This window comes from Saccopteryx leptura, chromosome 11 (assembly GCF_036850995.1).
Source record: "Saccopteryx leptura isolate mSacLep1 chromosome 11, mSacLep1_pri_phased_curated, whole genome shotgun sequence".
In the NCBI taxonomy this organism is placed as follows: Eukaryota; Metazoa; Chordata; class Mammalia; order Chiroptera; family Emballonuridae; genus Saccopteryx; species Saccopteryx leptura.
In genome coordinates this window covers 21804842-21819958 of record NC_089513.1, presented here as the reverse complement: position 1 = coordinate 21819958, position 15117 = coordinate 21804842, and the positions used below count along the sequence as shown (strand labels likewise).

The 15117-nt window shown below is 41.5% G+C and overlaps 1 protein-coding gene across 4 annotated transcripts in view; it reads right to left on the bottom strand.

The window, feature by feature from the left end:
• The window catches only part of SMAD2 (SMAD family member 2), an 84366-nt gene extending 72514 nt beyond the window's left edge, over positions 1 to 11852 (bottom strand). Inside the window, exons 1-2 of one of the 4 annotated variants that reach the window (XM_066353404.1) lie at positions 11766 to 11852; positions 10617 to 10700 (exon numbers count right to left, since the gene is read on the bottom strand). The gene's annotated coding sequence lies outside the window, so the exon portion shown is untranslated. Of the gene's footprint in view, positions 1 to 10616; positions 10800 to 10987; positions 11007 to 11043; positions 11486 to 11765 lie in introns of those variants that run through there. The other 3 variants (XM_066353402.1, XM_066353405.1, XM_066353403.1) reach the window with 3 other exon arrangements.
• Positions 11853 to 15117: the final 3265 nt, after the last annotated feature.

Sequence of the window (15117 nt, the reverse complement as noted above, 5' to 3'; positions counted from 1 at the left end):
AAAACAATAAAGAACAGCCTGGTACCTTTCTTTTAACCAACATCTTAGCAAGAGATTTCTGATCCCATAAATTGCAATGCAAAAGAAAAAAAAATTAACCCTGCCTAATTAGAGGAATTCTCATCTAGTAGTACATGTTTATATATGTATGAATAGACACTGCTCACAAAAACTAGGGGATATTTCAAAATGAATATGAAGCGATAGAATATCCCCTAATTTCTGTGAGCAGTGCATTTATAAGACCAGTGCTGTTTAATAGAAACAGAAACAGGATGCAAACCACATACATAATTATATACTTTCTATCAGCCACATAAAAAACGTATTAAAAAATGTAAGTAAAATTAATCATTTTAATGATTTAATTCACCGCAACATATCCAAGTTATCATTTTAATGTAAAATCAGAGAAATTATTGAGATAGTTTACATTTCGTTTTTTGGACTGTTAGAAGTTTAGTGTGCATTTTATACTTTAAGACCACCTCAATTTGGACTAGTTACATTTCAGTTGTTCAACAGCCGTATGTGGTTAGTGGTTAGAAGCTAGTAGAAACAATGGTTATATTTCTGTGGACCAGGGAGCAAGATGCAGACAATCTAAGGAAGACTCACTTTTCATTATTTACTAATTTGTTCCTTTTGAATTTTGTACTATTTGCTGTATTACATACTCAAAAAAAAAAATATTCTGTAAAATAAATATACAAATGTAAATATCCTTTGACCGACTTCTAGAAATCTATTTACTGTATATGTATAATGATGTATAAACATTTATTGCAGCACTTTTAAATACCACAAGACTGGAAATAACCTAGGTGTCTATCAATGAAAACTGATGAAATGTATCATAGACACCCACAAAAGGATGCCATACAACCGAAAGAAAAAGTAAAAAGGCACCCTTTTTCAAACATGGAATAATCTACAAGATGCACTAGTAAATAAAATATACGACCATTTGTACTAAAAGTTAATACTATATATGCACAAAGTTATTCATACATGCATAAAAATCTCTGGAGTAATTCACAAAAACCTAGTAATGCTACTTCCCTTTGAAAAAACAAGTGGGTAGCAAAAACGGGCTGACAAAGAGACTTTTCAACATATATTCTTTGGACCTTCTGAATTTCACATTACAATAATCTGTAACTGTACCTTGCTTTTTACTGACCCTGCTTGGCATTTATGTGACATTTGAAGTCCCTCTATAAAGACTAGTGTTTTTCTAGTTCTTCCATGGAGAGGTGTGAGGTTTTTCCCCCAGAGGCCACAGATGGTTCAATGACATCGGAACAATTTATAGATTTTTTTTCCAACATACAGTTCCCAGAGTTGTATCTCCTTTCCCGGAATGGCATTACAAACCTATACTCTGCTACAGAGTTTTTTTCTTTTTTTTCTTTTTATTTTTTTTTTAATTTTATTTATTTATTTTTAGAGAGGAGAGAGAGAGGGAGAGAGACAGAGAGAGAGGAGAGAGAGACAGGGGGGAGGAGCTGAAAGCATCAACTCCCATATGTACCTTGACCAGGCAAGCCCAGGGTTTCAAACCGGCGACCTCAGCATTTCCAGGTCGACTCTTTATCCACTGAGCCACCACAGGTCAGGCAGTTTTTTTCTTTTTATCAAGTAAATTCCCCAAGGCTAGCTTTTCCTTAATACTGACTAATTTTTTTAAGTTTCTGGTTCTTGGGGACTTTTCTCTTCTTCTCTAGATCAACTATACATAAAAGAAAACAAGTCTGACATTTTATCCAACACTTATAACTAGAAAAAAGAGTGTAATCTCTGTCTATTCTAGTACGTCTGATTTTAAGAAATCTAGATGTAGTCAGTAATGCAAAGACTGAAGAAAACAATATGATAATTGAGGAAAAACTGCTAAACATGGCAGTTCAGAATTCACTGATTTCTGAAAGAGCAATGAAAGGAAAAGGGAATATGAAAAAGTGGCAAAAAACATTTCATCAAGTTCCTGTCTAGAACAAAGAATTGATCAAATATAGAAGCAAATATAATTTCAAATATCTTCAAACTGTAAATTCAAAATATTCCCTAGTACCTATATGAATTTTTACTTCAGGAGAAAATCAAGTTAGATGCTGCAACATAAAACACTTGAAATGTAACAGTCCTCCTCCCATAAAGATCAAAGGCTCACAAGAAAGAGTATAAAATCACTAGTAGATTTTTGGCAATCCATGAACATTCACACAGTGTTTGACATTCACACAGGTAAAGAAAAAAGCAAGACTACTTATGACCTGGATTTCTACAACTTTTAGTCAAAGAAATTAAAGTAATAGAAAGGATTAAGAGAATTAAAAATACATTAAAAGCCATTATAGGCCCTGGCCGGTTGGCTCAGCGGTAGAGAGTCGGCCTGGCGTGCGGAAGTCCCAGGTTCGATTCCCGGCCAGGGCACACAGGAGAGGCGCCCATCTGCTTCTCCACCCCTCCCCCTCTCCTTCCTCTCTGTCTCTCTCTTCCCCTCCCGCAGCCGAGGCTCCATTGGAGCAAAGATGGCCCAGGCGCTGGGGATGGCTCCTTGGCCTCTGCCCCAGGCGCTACAGTGGCTCTGGTCGCGACAGAGCGACGCCCCGGAGGGGCAGAGCATCGCCCCCTGGTGGGCGTGCCAGGTGGATCCCGGTCGTGCGCATGCGGGAGTCTGTCTGACTGCCTCCCCCTTTCCAGCTTCAGAAAAATACAAAAAAAAAAAAAGCCATTATAAAAACAAAACATTTCTCCATTCTGTTTTTTCCAGAGTTGTAGGCTAGGTTAAGGAAACGTACTGCCAAATGGAAATCTAAGTTAGTCCCGTGGAGAATGATGGGTAACATGCCTTTTAAACAAAAGCAAACAGAAAACACTCACATGTTCAATTCTGTGAACGGCTAAACCTAACATCAGAGCTTGAATTGAACTCTAAAAGTAATCTTAGTTGAGTAAAAGCTACGTTATATAGAGACTGCTGTGAGAAGAGACTACCTATTCTTTCTTGAATTATATTCCTTTCACCTTTCATGAACTGTGTAGAACTTATAGTTCTATTGAATATAATCACCTTGTAAACATACTTACATACTGGTTTATCATTCTCAGATTATAAAAAAAAAATCTATCTTACAGAAAACTACACAGGCCCAGACTCAAATCAGCACAAATACTCACTACTCCAATTGCCCTTCAAATTCCCAGGTCTGTCTTGACCATCTGCTGAGCAGCAATTTACACCCAGGTCAAATGTCCAGTGCTCATGGTGTGAAAGTGCAATCAAAACAAAGTCTAATAAAGAATCTTCTATTAGATAAAAATTCATTAAAGTAAAACCTAACATTCACCTCCTCACAGTTGCCATATTTCAAGTGCTAAATAGCCACATTTGGCCAGTGGCTACCATATTGAACAGTGTGGGTCTATAATAAACATTGTCCCCTAAGATATATTATTCCTCAGGAGCCTCCAAGGCTTCCTGAGGGTAAGAATGGCAGGAAAACTGAGCAGGCAAGGCTTCAGCACCCGTCCATTCCCCTTTATGTTTTGAGATTCTGCACGTTTTTTTTTTTAAAAACAAAAAACCTTATGGATGCTATTGTGTGCATAGGATGTGTGTGTGTGCGCACATGTTCACGCTCTTTAATTTTTAAACTAGTGATTTAGAGCAGAAAATAGTCGAAGCACAAACCTTAGGCCAAAGCTGGACCCTCCTCATACTTAAAACAATTTATGAAGAAAAGTTTAATTGGCTAGTTTACATGAATTATTAGCCTAAAAATCTGTCTGTGAAGTAAAACTTGGAGAAAAAAACTTGGTCTAAATTTGGAAAATTTGCATTCACTGCCACAGATAGAGAATCTTTAGTCAAAAAAAGTTTCCACAGTCATTCAAATCAAGGGAGAAAGAAAAGCTTCTGTTGCACCATTTATCAGGAATTCATTCTGTTAACTCTGCAAATCAGATTCACTACCCCAGGTTTGTAATGAAGAATGAAATTAAGAAAGAGCATTTCTTTAATATTTACAATACCCTAGCCATTATTTCTCTATAAAATTTTTGGGAGAAGCTGAAACAGCATGTAAGAGTGTACTTAAAACACAGGTAAATTACAAGATCACAGATTTACTCTGCTACATCTTCAGATCAAGTCTTTTCTGAATTAAAATCTTGGAACTTCCAGTGGCTCCCCCAAGATTACTCTTCCTTACCAGTACACTGAACATGAAACTATATCTACCCCCTGTAAAGGGAAGGAAGACAGGGATAGAACACTGTACACTATTCAAGGAAATGCAGCTTTTCAAGTTGTACTGAATGGACTGCAACTAAAATCTACATCCACTTTCCATTGCTCTAGTCTTGAGGCCAAATCCCAGTTTTTGAAAAATTACAGAACTACCTGAAAGATTGAATGACAATTTCATAGCAAACTCACACATTTTAGTAAGAATGGTTATTTTAAGATTTTTGTTTTCAGCCCTGGCCGGTTGGCTCAGCGGTAGAGCGTCGGCCTAGCGTGCGGAGGACCCGGGTTCGATTCCCGGCCAGGGCACATAGGAGAAGTGCCCATTTGCTTCTCCACCCCTCCGCCGCGCTTTCCTCTCTGTCTCTCTCTTCCCCTCCCGCAGCCAAGGCTCCATTGGAGCAAAGATGGCCCGGGCGCTGGGCATGGCTCTGTGGCCTCTGCCTCAGGCGCTAGAGTGGCTCTGGTCGCAATATGGCGACGCCCAGGATGGGCAGAGCATCGCCCCCTGGGGGGCAGAGCACCGCCCCTGGTTGGCGTGCCGGGTGGATCCCGGTCGGGCGCAGGCGGGAGTCTGTCTGACTGTCTCTCCCTGTTTCCAGCTTCAGAAAAATGAAAAAAAAAAAAAAAAAGATTTCTGTTTTCTTAAGAGTACAAACCTAAAGACAGGCCTAGTTGACAGAACACCTATCCATGTGGCTCACTTACATCTAAAAAGAACCTACTGCGCTAAAAGAGACTCATTCACATTCTATGTAGAATGTAAGGGAAGAATGTTAAGTCGCAGAATTACTCTAGTCATCTATCTGGCAATGTCTAAATCTACTTGGCTTGGCAAAATTACATTCTTCCTACATGAAATTATTGAAATTGAAGTTGAAAGCTATCCTGTGATATCAAGAATCAGCATTCAAATATGTCCTAACTGAATACATCACAATTATACCAATCTAGAAAAATGATCAAAATTGATGAAAAACAAGCCTCTGTGTATTTTTAAAAGAAAAAGACGGGATTACTTTTATATTACTGGTTTATAAAAAAATCCTGTTGTCTTACTTTTTTTAAATAGTCAAGGCTATATAATACAATGTCACCAATTATTATTTGATGGAATAGATGGTTTAGAAAGTAACTCTGAGGTAGGAAGGAGGAAGATCCAAAAAAATTATCAAAGCTAATATGTACTGGATAGAAGTCACACTGGCAATAAACCCTCAACAGATAGCGCCAACTGCCCACATTAGTTTGGTCCTGGAAATCTCTACCACACTCTATCTCAAAGCCCGAGTGAAAAGTTTTACATGACATCCTTGCAAAATGACAAAAAGAATAACTTACTCTGAAGAAAAGGTGTGGTTTGGGATGCAAGTTCATTTCAATCACCTTCCTTCACTAGTAGCTTAGCATCAAAGGCTTTTCAGTCTGTAATCACTGCAAACTGAATGGCAAACCAAATGAGAACATCTTGGTCCTAGCAGGTAGTGTGGTTCTTCCTTGAAATACTGTATTTGCCCATGTATAAGATGTATCCTTTTTCAAAAATTTTGGGGTCTAAAAACTGGGTGCGTCTTAATACAGTGGTTGTAGTTTTTTACTTGCATTTCTTGCTTTTTTGCGCTTGTTTTTGCATTCATTGTTGAAGACCAGAGGTCAGGAACCTATGGTTCGCGAGCCAGATGTGGCTCTTTTAATGGCTGCATCTGGCTTGCAGACAAATCTTTAATAAAAAAATAACGTTAAAAATATAAAACATTCTCATGTATTACAATCCATTCATTTCCTACCGCTCATGTTCATGGTTGTGGGTGGTTGGTTGGAGCCAATCACAGCTGTCCTCCGGGACAACACCAAATTTTTATTGGATAATGCATAACCTACACAGGTCGTTGTATGGCTCTCACAAAATTACATTTTAAAATATGTGGCGTTCATGGCTCTCTCAGCCAAAAAAGTTCCCGACCCCTGTTGAAGACAATGATTCATCATCAGACACAGATGAGGACAAGCTAATGGATGGAAGTTTTTGACAGTGATGAAGAGTTGTATGAATTTTATGATGACTAAAACTTGAGTTCAATAATTTCGTGGAATACTTTTTTTTTCTTCAAATTTTGGGCCCCAAAATTAAGATGCATCTTATACATTGGAGTGTCTTATACATGGGGAAATATGGTAATTCATTCCATATAGTATAATGTTCTACCCCTTTAAGAATATTTGTTAATCACCCTGAATGACAATCTAAAGTATCTTATGTAGATTACTGCACTCTTAAAAAGATTTCTCCAAACATGACTTAAGCTAATTGATGAACACTTTCAGGTCTGGTCCTGCACTAAATGGTCCCAGGCATGCTAAATAGGCTTTGAATATTTGTTTTTGTGTCTTGTAGATTACCTCTGTGTTTACCAGGCTGCTACCCGTTTTTTTTCTTACAACAGACAGTGTGCAACAGTTCCCCTACACTCCCTACTTCCCACACTACTCACAATCTACTTGCTTCTATCTACTATGGACTTAGAAGCCAGATAACTTTCCTTGGAGGAAATATCTGAAACAAATGCCAATAGGTTCTGATTAAGGGTCTTCATGGTTCTATTAAGGTATATGGACTTGGATTTAGACTACTCCAGGCCTTCTTTGCTTAATGTCTGCTTCTCAAATGTGTTTTATAATAGGTCAAAGATAAGAGTGTAGGCAAATCATTTGGATTAGAAAGAAAACTGAAAAACCACAATCAGAAGAGAATAAGAGGACCCTTATGTCTGAGGCAATGTTCTTTAATCACAATGATTTAATCCTTACAGTAGCCTTAAGAGATCGGTGTTACCTCCATTTTCAGTCAGAAAACCAAGGCTCCGGAATTAACTAATTTGCCCAATATAGATAGTAACTGAGAAACCAACTACTAGCTAGCTTTCTCTCTCCAAACCCATGGCCTTTCTACTACATCAGGGGTAGTCAACCTTTTTATACCTACCGCCCACTTTTGTATCTCTGTTAGTAGTAAAATTTTCTAACCGCCCACTGGTTCCACAGTAATGGTGATTTATAAAGTAGGGAAGTAACTTTACTTTATAAAATTTATAAAGCAGAGTTACAGCAAGTTAAAGCATATAATAATTACTTACCAAGTACTTTATGTTGGATTTTCACTAAGTTTGGCAGAATAAATCTTTATGAAACAACTTACTATAGTTAAATCTATCTTTTCATTTATACTTTGGTTGCTCCACTACCGCCCGCCCACCATGAAAACTGGAACGCTCACTAGTGGGCGGTAGGGACCAGGTTGACTACCACTGTACTATATAGTGCAGCCCAATCCTTATTCTTGGTTTAGCTAATAGTTTTTACAATTTATTTCTGATGCTTTCATTAAAACCCGACTGATTCAAGGTTGCTTTCTTTCCCTAACCAGTTCCTATAACTAAAGAACAATGGATAAACAAGCTAAAGCCAAATTAAGCTTAGCTCTACAAGTGTTCATCTGATTAGCAACAAATACTTTTGTGAAAGATCAGCCATATCTTCAGTTTGTATGGATTGCGCAAAAGTGGTGACAAGTCCCCACCCTCCATACACTGACAGTTCCCAGGGGCACTATGAGTTAACACTTGACATCTTCTGTAGTGCTGTGCTCTACATTATAAAAGCAATGCAAGAATACTTTGGAAACTAGTTCAGTGATGTACTACATGCTCCCTCAATTTGCAATAACATGATTTTTTTACTCTCAACACTGAAGGACAGAGCCGGAGATATGAATATGAGGAGCTGCCACTTCTCTAATTCCAGTAAGGAACAGGAGTATACTTGTTCTCTGTTAGGTACTTTATTGCCTGACACACATCGAAGGCTACTTTTATTTGTTGGATACATGAATAAATGCTACTTGTTCAATAAATACAGTTATTTGATGAATACATGCATAACCTTTCCTGAACTGGTTTTGAAATCTTCTTTCACATTTTTGACATACCCTTGCAACACTTAGTGAAAAACATCTCTCCTTACAGAACTATGAGCTTAAAAATGGCTCTTCTACTCTTATCAAAAGACAAGGAAACTAAGACATGCATGCCCCTCTCTATCCTCTAAAAATGACTCTTATCCCAAGAATATGAATAAACCTCCATCTGCCAGACTGCACTAAAAACAGCTTCCATATGCATTACAAATACACCTGTATAAAAAAGCTCCTACAAATGAGGCCGTTAGAGTCCTAAAATATAAAACCAGCAGAATCAAACCAAACAAGAATAAAAACATTCAGACCTTTCTATAAAAGTAACAACTGAAAATATCTGCAAAATGTAAAAATTCAATAGGTCTATAATCAGCACCTTACACAGACAGCTAAAGAGTGTTTTTCACTTAATATCTTCCCCAATGTAAAATAACAAGATTACAGCAACGTAATTCTAATATTTACAACATGAAAATGAAAAAGGGACCTTTTGCCATCTTGCAGTACAAACAACCTTTGTTTCTACTAGAGATTTCTGCTGAAATATACAAAAACTATCCTAAAATCCTACTTGAGTAAAAAACATACCAAGGCTGACAAGCCACATACAACAGGAAATTACCGTGCACAGTTTCTTGCTATTACTTCATGAACCTTACAGCCTGTGTAAAGATTTGACTGCTTATTACTAGGTACAAATTAAGTTACAACTTTGAAAAAGGCAACTCTTGTTGAACCTCTACAACGTTAAATCACTTTAGAACCACTTTAAAAAGTATAAAAACAAAGCTCTAAGAGCAATTCCTTACCAAAACAAGCCAAGAAATAGATGTTTCCAATCACCTTAATTAAAACTGGCCAATGGACTACTTTAAAGTCAATTAATTGTAATACTAGGAGTGTAAGTGGGTACTCAGTAACACCCACATGACTCAAACTATTATTTACTACCACAAGTACTTTTATGGCAAAAACTAAATAAGTTTAAAATCAGTGTTACTTTCTAAATTGAATGTAAATGTTTGCTAAATGACATTTTGGTGGAGAAAAATTGATAGATATCCTGTATATATGGTTTTCTTTAGACAAAATCCTCAAACTGCGACACTTATGTAATCCATTCTGCATGATTTCTCCCATTTGTGTTACATTTGCTTATTTATTCACATCAAAACTCCTTAAACTTCATTTAACTAATTGACTTACACTTTTATGCGAGAAAATTTTTGAAAGCATTTTGGTCAACACTAGTGTAACAAATTTATCTTACTAGGCTCAAGCAAGACACCTTTACAATCAGTTGCACACGTTCAATTCATATGAAGTCAGCACAGAGAAAATAAAGATTATAGACTATTCAGAATTCTGAAAGTTAATTCAAATTTCAGGGGCCATTTTTGAAAAGATGAAATTAATCCAAGGAAGTTTGCATGATCATTCAGTTATTAACAATTACCTAACCTGTCATTTGAAAAGTTTAAAGCACCAAAATTTACGATACTACAAGCTGTAACAAATCAAGACATGACAGATGCAAAATGTTACTTCCAAATTCGATTTTACCTGGAGACAGATGATAGATAAGTTTAGTTGATGACAAATCGCAATATTTAGCTATTTAAAGGGTCAAGATAAGGAATAACAAAACCAACCTAGGAATTGTTTTTCCTTTGTTTAGGATCAAAAGGAAACCATTAACCACAAAAGGATTAAGTAAAAGACAAAAGTATCCAACCCAAGGACAATATCCCCCAGGAGAGAACAAGACAATTAAAATTGCAAATTTGAAAAGCAAGTTTGAAATACGTGAAATTAATTAGCGTGCTTTCTAAAAGTGTGTGATAAAACCTAATAGGCTTCTCTCACAGAGCAACTTTCACGAGTACAGATGGATCTCGACAGAGTAACAGCCGTATGCACGTTAGTGTGAGTGCACACAGGCACTTCTGAACCAAAACTAGAATCGTTAACAAAGGTTACAGGACCAAAAAAGAAAAAGAGAAAGAGGGGAACCAAAAAAAAAAAAAAAAAAAAAGTGGAAGCAAAGTATCGCACGATCCTAACAAGGCTTCCCAACAACTCCCGAAACAAGAGCTATGCCCCATGGCTTTGAAAATCAGAACCACAAACTACCAACTGTGTTTGCGGCGGAGGGAAGGGCCCCAGCGGCCCCCGGGCCGGGCAGCGGGCAGCTCCGGGCGCCGACCCCTTCCCTTCGGCCTGCCCAGCGTCGCGTTCCCGCACCCAGAGGGCCGAGCGCACCGCTGCCCCGACCTCGCCACACCCCAGCCACCAGCCCCCGTGGCCAGGAGACGCCACGAGCTACGAAGACCCGAGCGCAACACAAACACACCCCTAACCCCGAGGGCCCGCCGGGTGCCGCGGATTTACCTGGACCGAGGCTCCGGGTCCCGCCCCGTCTGAGCTGGGGGTCCGGGACCTTTTGTTCCTTCCTCTTCCGAAAGGGATGAGGGGCTGGGAGGGGAGAGGGGAATGGGAGATTGGAGGCGGAACTGAAAACACTCTCGCGGCCGCCCGGCCTCCCGCCCCGCCCCCCCTCCGCCCCCCGGCAAGTCCGGCCCGCGGCCCTCGCGCGCGGGGAGGGGGCGCGGGCCCGGGCACCGCCCGTAGAGGGAGGGGGTGGGGACGCGCGTCCCGCCGCCGCCGCCGCCCCTCCTCCTCTCAAGCGCGCGCCCGCATCCCCTCCCCAACCCCGACTGCCCGGACGGTGGGGCCCGCCCCCGCCGCGCCCGCTGGCCCACCTCCGCTTCCGCCCCGCGTCCTCCGCCGCGCGGCTGCAGCGGCGCGGCGCACCCACCTCTGGGCGGCTCGCTCGGAGCTCGCTGGTTGCTGGCTGGGAGCTGCTCCTCGGCCGCCGCGGCCGCGCGGTAGACCCGCCTCCTACCCCGGGCCGCGAGCCCCGCCGATTCGTCGGCGCAGCCCCGGAGCTGGCACCCTGCCGCCCGCTGATTGGCGCCCTTGACCGCCCGTTAGGGCGCGAGGTACGCTGGCCGCAGCGCTCGGCGCACACGGAAGATGGGACGAGCGGAGGAGGGAAGGAAGGAGGGCGAGCGCCCGGGAAGGGCCGGGGCGCGAGCAAGCTTCGAGAGTCGCGGCCACTACCTCCCCACCTCCCTTCCCTCTGGCCCGCCCTGCCCTCTCGGCCCGACCAGCGGCGCGCGCAGCCAATCAACGCGCGAGGTGCTCGGGGTGTGAGCCGCGCGTCGGAGGCCTCGAATCGGAAGGGAGACGTCGCTCTCTGATTGGTCCCGCCTCCCCCGTAGAACGTGAGGCGAGGCGCGGTCGGGCCGGCGGCCGAGGACGAGGTGGGGTGGGAAGCCCGCGGTTTCGGTTGACTTCGTCTTCCGCGAGCTCCCAGGAGGGCCTCTGGAAAGAGAGGCTGGGGGAAGCATGCATGCTGCCGTAGTGGGAAAACAGCCCAGGGCGATCACCCGTTCCTCCGTGCCTCGGCCCTGCACCACCCTCTCGGTCTCTCCAGCGCCATTGGGTGGGGCCTTTGGGGGCCGCCGTTTGGCCCACCTTTCTTAGCCAGGCCGGGGATGGACATGTGCTCATCCCCTGGCTCCGGGCCAGTCCGGAGGACAGGATAGGCCAGCGGCCGAAAGATGGTTCCGCCGAGCCGCAGTACTAGACCTGCACTGGGCGCGCCCGTAGGCGAATGCGCGGGCGAGTGGGCGGGGCCCTCGTGGTGGTAAACGGGGGCGGGGTCCGAGATGTAAATAAGCCCAGGGCGGGGATCTATGGGCGTTAGGACCAGGGTGAAGGATGCCGGATAGGTTTGTTTAACCTGAATCTTGGTTCTCTCTTCCGTAGAAATGCTGCTACTAATGCATGCTGTGAACGATCCCTGTGATGCCTAAAAGATAAGCACGAAGCCCCTTAACTGCTGGATTATCTTCCCCTTCATTTCTCTGCTGTTCAGGTGATTTTGGTAGGTCCCCGACATCTTCGCTGCAAAGCCCTTAAATTAAGCTGCTCCCTGCCAAAAACTGATGGGAGCGTAACTGCACTGGGGTAACTTCTCTTTCACTTTTGTGACACCCAGATCTCTGCTGAAATCTTCAACCGAACTAATCAATCCCATCAAGTATTTATATATTAAGCACTTAAACTATGTTAGGCAGGGAGCACCATAAAACTGAAGTTGAAAGTTAGGTTTCATAAATACATAGTTGGTGGCAGAGACAAGACAGTTGTCTTGGCTCCTTGTTCAGCACTCAATCTCATGTGCTCCATACTTAATGAATTTCACTGGAGATTTAAACAAGCAGGAAAGGGGCACTAATGATATAAATCAGAAAACACGGAGTATCAAATGACCATTTCAAACAATCTTGAAGTATGCTTCTTTCAGAAATGGTTTCCCTAAGGAAAATGTCTTCTGGAGAGATATTTGGCCATTCCCTGAGTCTTAGAGGTTTTCCAGACGTCCTTTTAAAATCTTCATGTCTACTATCTCTCTCCTCAAACATAGAAGTACTTTTCTCATCAGAAAATTATGATGAAGAGCATGAACCCTGGAGGTAGGCAAATTGTAGTTTTGAATTCAACTCTGTTCCAAATCTGCGATCTTTGGCAAGTGGAACTCATCTGCAGTGATAGCTATTCAAATATAGTTGTGTGATGATTAAATAAAATAATAAATATCAAAGTAGCACAGAGCTTTGAAGTTAAAGGAAAATCAATAATAGTTAACGTTTTTTCCCTTCTTTTGCCTGCATGTATTTACACTAAGATGAAGCTACTCAGCAGAAAGTCTTTACAAGTTGACCTCCAGCAGGGTTTTCTTCCATGGTCAGTTTTGAGGCAGTCTACTCACCTCTTTTTAAAAATAGCTGGTGAAGGAGACCTAGGAAGCCAACTGATGGAGCTGCTCCCTCTCCTAAGCCTCTGCTTCCACATCCCAGAGCCACCAGGGAGGAGAGCAAAGGCTCTTCAATTTAGAAGTAGGAAGGCTGTTTCTGGTTTTTGGTCCCTCTTCCTGCTGACACAAGCCAACCATTTTAATAGGAAATGGCCTATAAAAAGCTATCCTGGATCACACAAATATTTTCTCCTCTGTGACCAGGGTGTACATTTATTTATTTGGATATCCATCTGGGTGAATAGGAATAGAAACAAAAGCAGGGCTTGCTGAGATTCCAGAAGAATCTGCTATGGACGTTTGGTACTTTGTTAAAATGATTCAGTGGATGATATGTTTGAGGTTTAAGACCATCTCTCCAAAGTGTCATACTTTGGGTCCCTAACTCCTCCACTTAGAAAGGCTTTCAGGATCTGTAAACTTGAAGAAAGGGGAGGATGGTCAATTTGGCTACCAATGCAGTCCCCAAAAGGCTTAGAAATGGGAACATGCCTACTCTCTCCTCTGCTAGAAACGCATCTAAACCAAAGTGGGTCAAGACAAGCTGAAGGCAGATGGAGCAGGGATTGCTGTGGCAACAATCAACTTGGAAATCCACTAGGGTACCTCAGTACCTATCCATCAGTAGATCCCTACTGCATAAATCATATTAAATGAATCTTATGTGAGTAGATAGGAAGTTTAACCCTTCATTATTCATGACATTGCAAAATCAATGAAATTGAAATCTATTCAGAATTAACTACTTTAACTACTTTACTTTTAAAGTAGTTAAATTTTAGAAAGACACATGAGAAAACAGTAATGGTGGTTGCTTATGGAAAGAGAATCTGGAAGACATGAGGGGAAAACTTAAATTTCATCATTTCTTCTGTAGTTTGAATTTTTAAAAATGTTTATCTATATGTGTCGATTTTTCAAAAGACACAACTCATAGTCTGTCTCCTCTCTTACCAGCTTTGGAAAGCCCTTTCTGATTACTTCAGCACAAATGATGGCACTCACCTATAAATTTTCTCTCATGGTCAGAATGATACACATAATCATAACTTCACTTTGATTAATCCTGATCTGTTATTTTAGTCTTGAGCAGTTTTAGCTTCCCATGTATGTATGTTTTGTCTTCTCAGTTGTCTTCCTAGATCTTAACCAAAATACTAAGTAATTGAAGAAAAGTGAAATAACAGCATTTGTATAGTACACTGTGTGTGTCATAGGTCTGCAAGCATTTTACCCAGCTTGACCCTATCCTCTAGTCCAGGGGTCCCCAAACTTTTTACACAGGGGGCCAGTTCACTGTCCCTCAGACCATTGGAGGGCCGGACTATAAAAAAAACTATGAACAAATACCTATGCACACTGCACATATCTTATTTTAAAGTAAAAAACAAAACGGGAACAAATACAATATTTAAAATAAAGAACAAGTAAATTTAAATCAACAAACTGACCAGTATTTCAATGGGAACTATGGGCCTGCTTTTGGCTAATGAGATGGTCAATGCCCGGTTCCATATTTGTCACTGCTAGCCGTACCAAGTGATATGATGCGCTTCTGGAGCCATGACGCATGCATCCCGCGTCACCGGAAATAGTACTGTACGCGAGCGATGCCGCCACATACAGTGCTCCTCTCACTGACCACCAATGAAAGAGATGCTCCTTCCAGAATTGCGGCGGGGGCCAGATATATGGCCTCAGGGGGCCGCATGCAGCCTGCAGGCCGTAGCTTGGGGACCCCTGCTCTAGTCTAGTTGCCCTCTATACAGCAGCTATTGAGCATTCTTCAACATCTGATCTCTATATTTGCTCATCCTGGTAAAACTAAGTTGCAATAATTATTACATCTTAAGGAAAGATCAGTTATTTGCAACTGAAATGACAGTGATTACATGAGATAACAAGTAAAAATTGTAAAGAACAAAAGTGTGAAGTTACTTTAGTTGTAAATATTAATTTAAAAATTCAACACCAATTGGATTTTTTTCTCAATACAATGAAATTTTA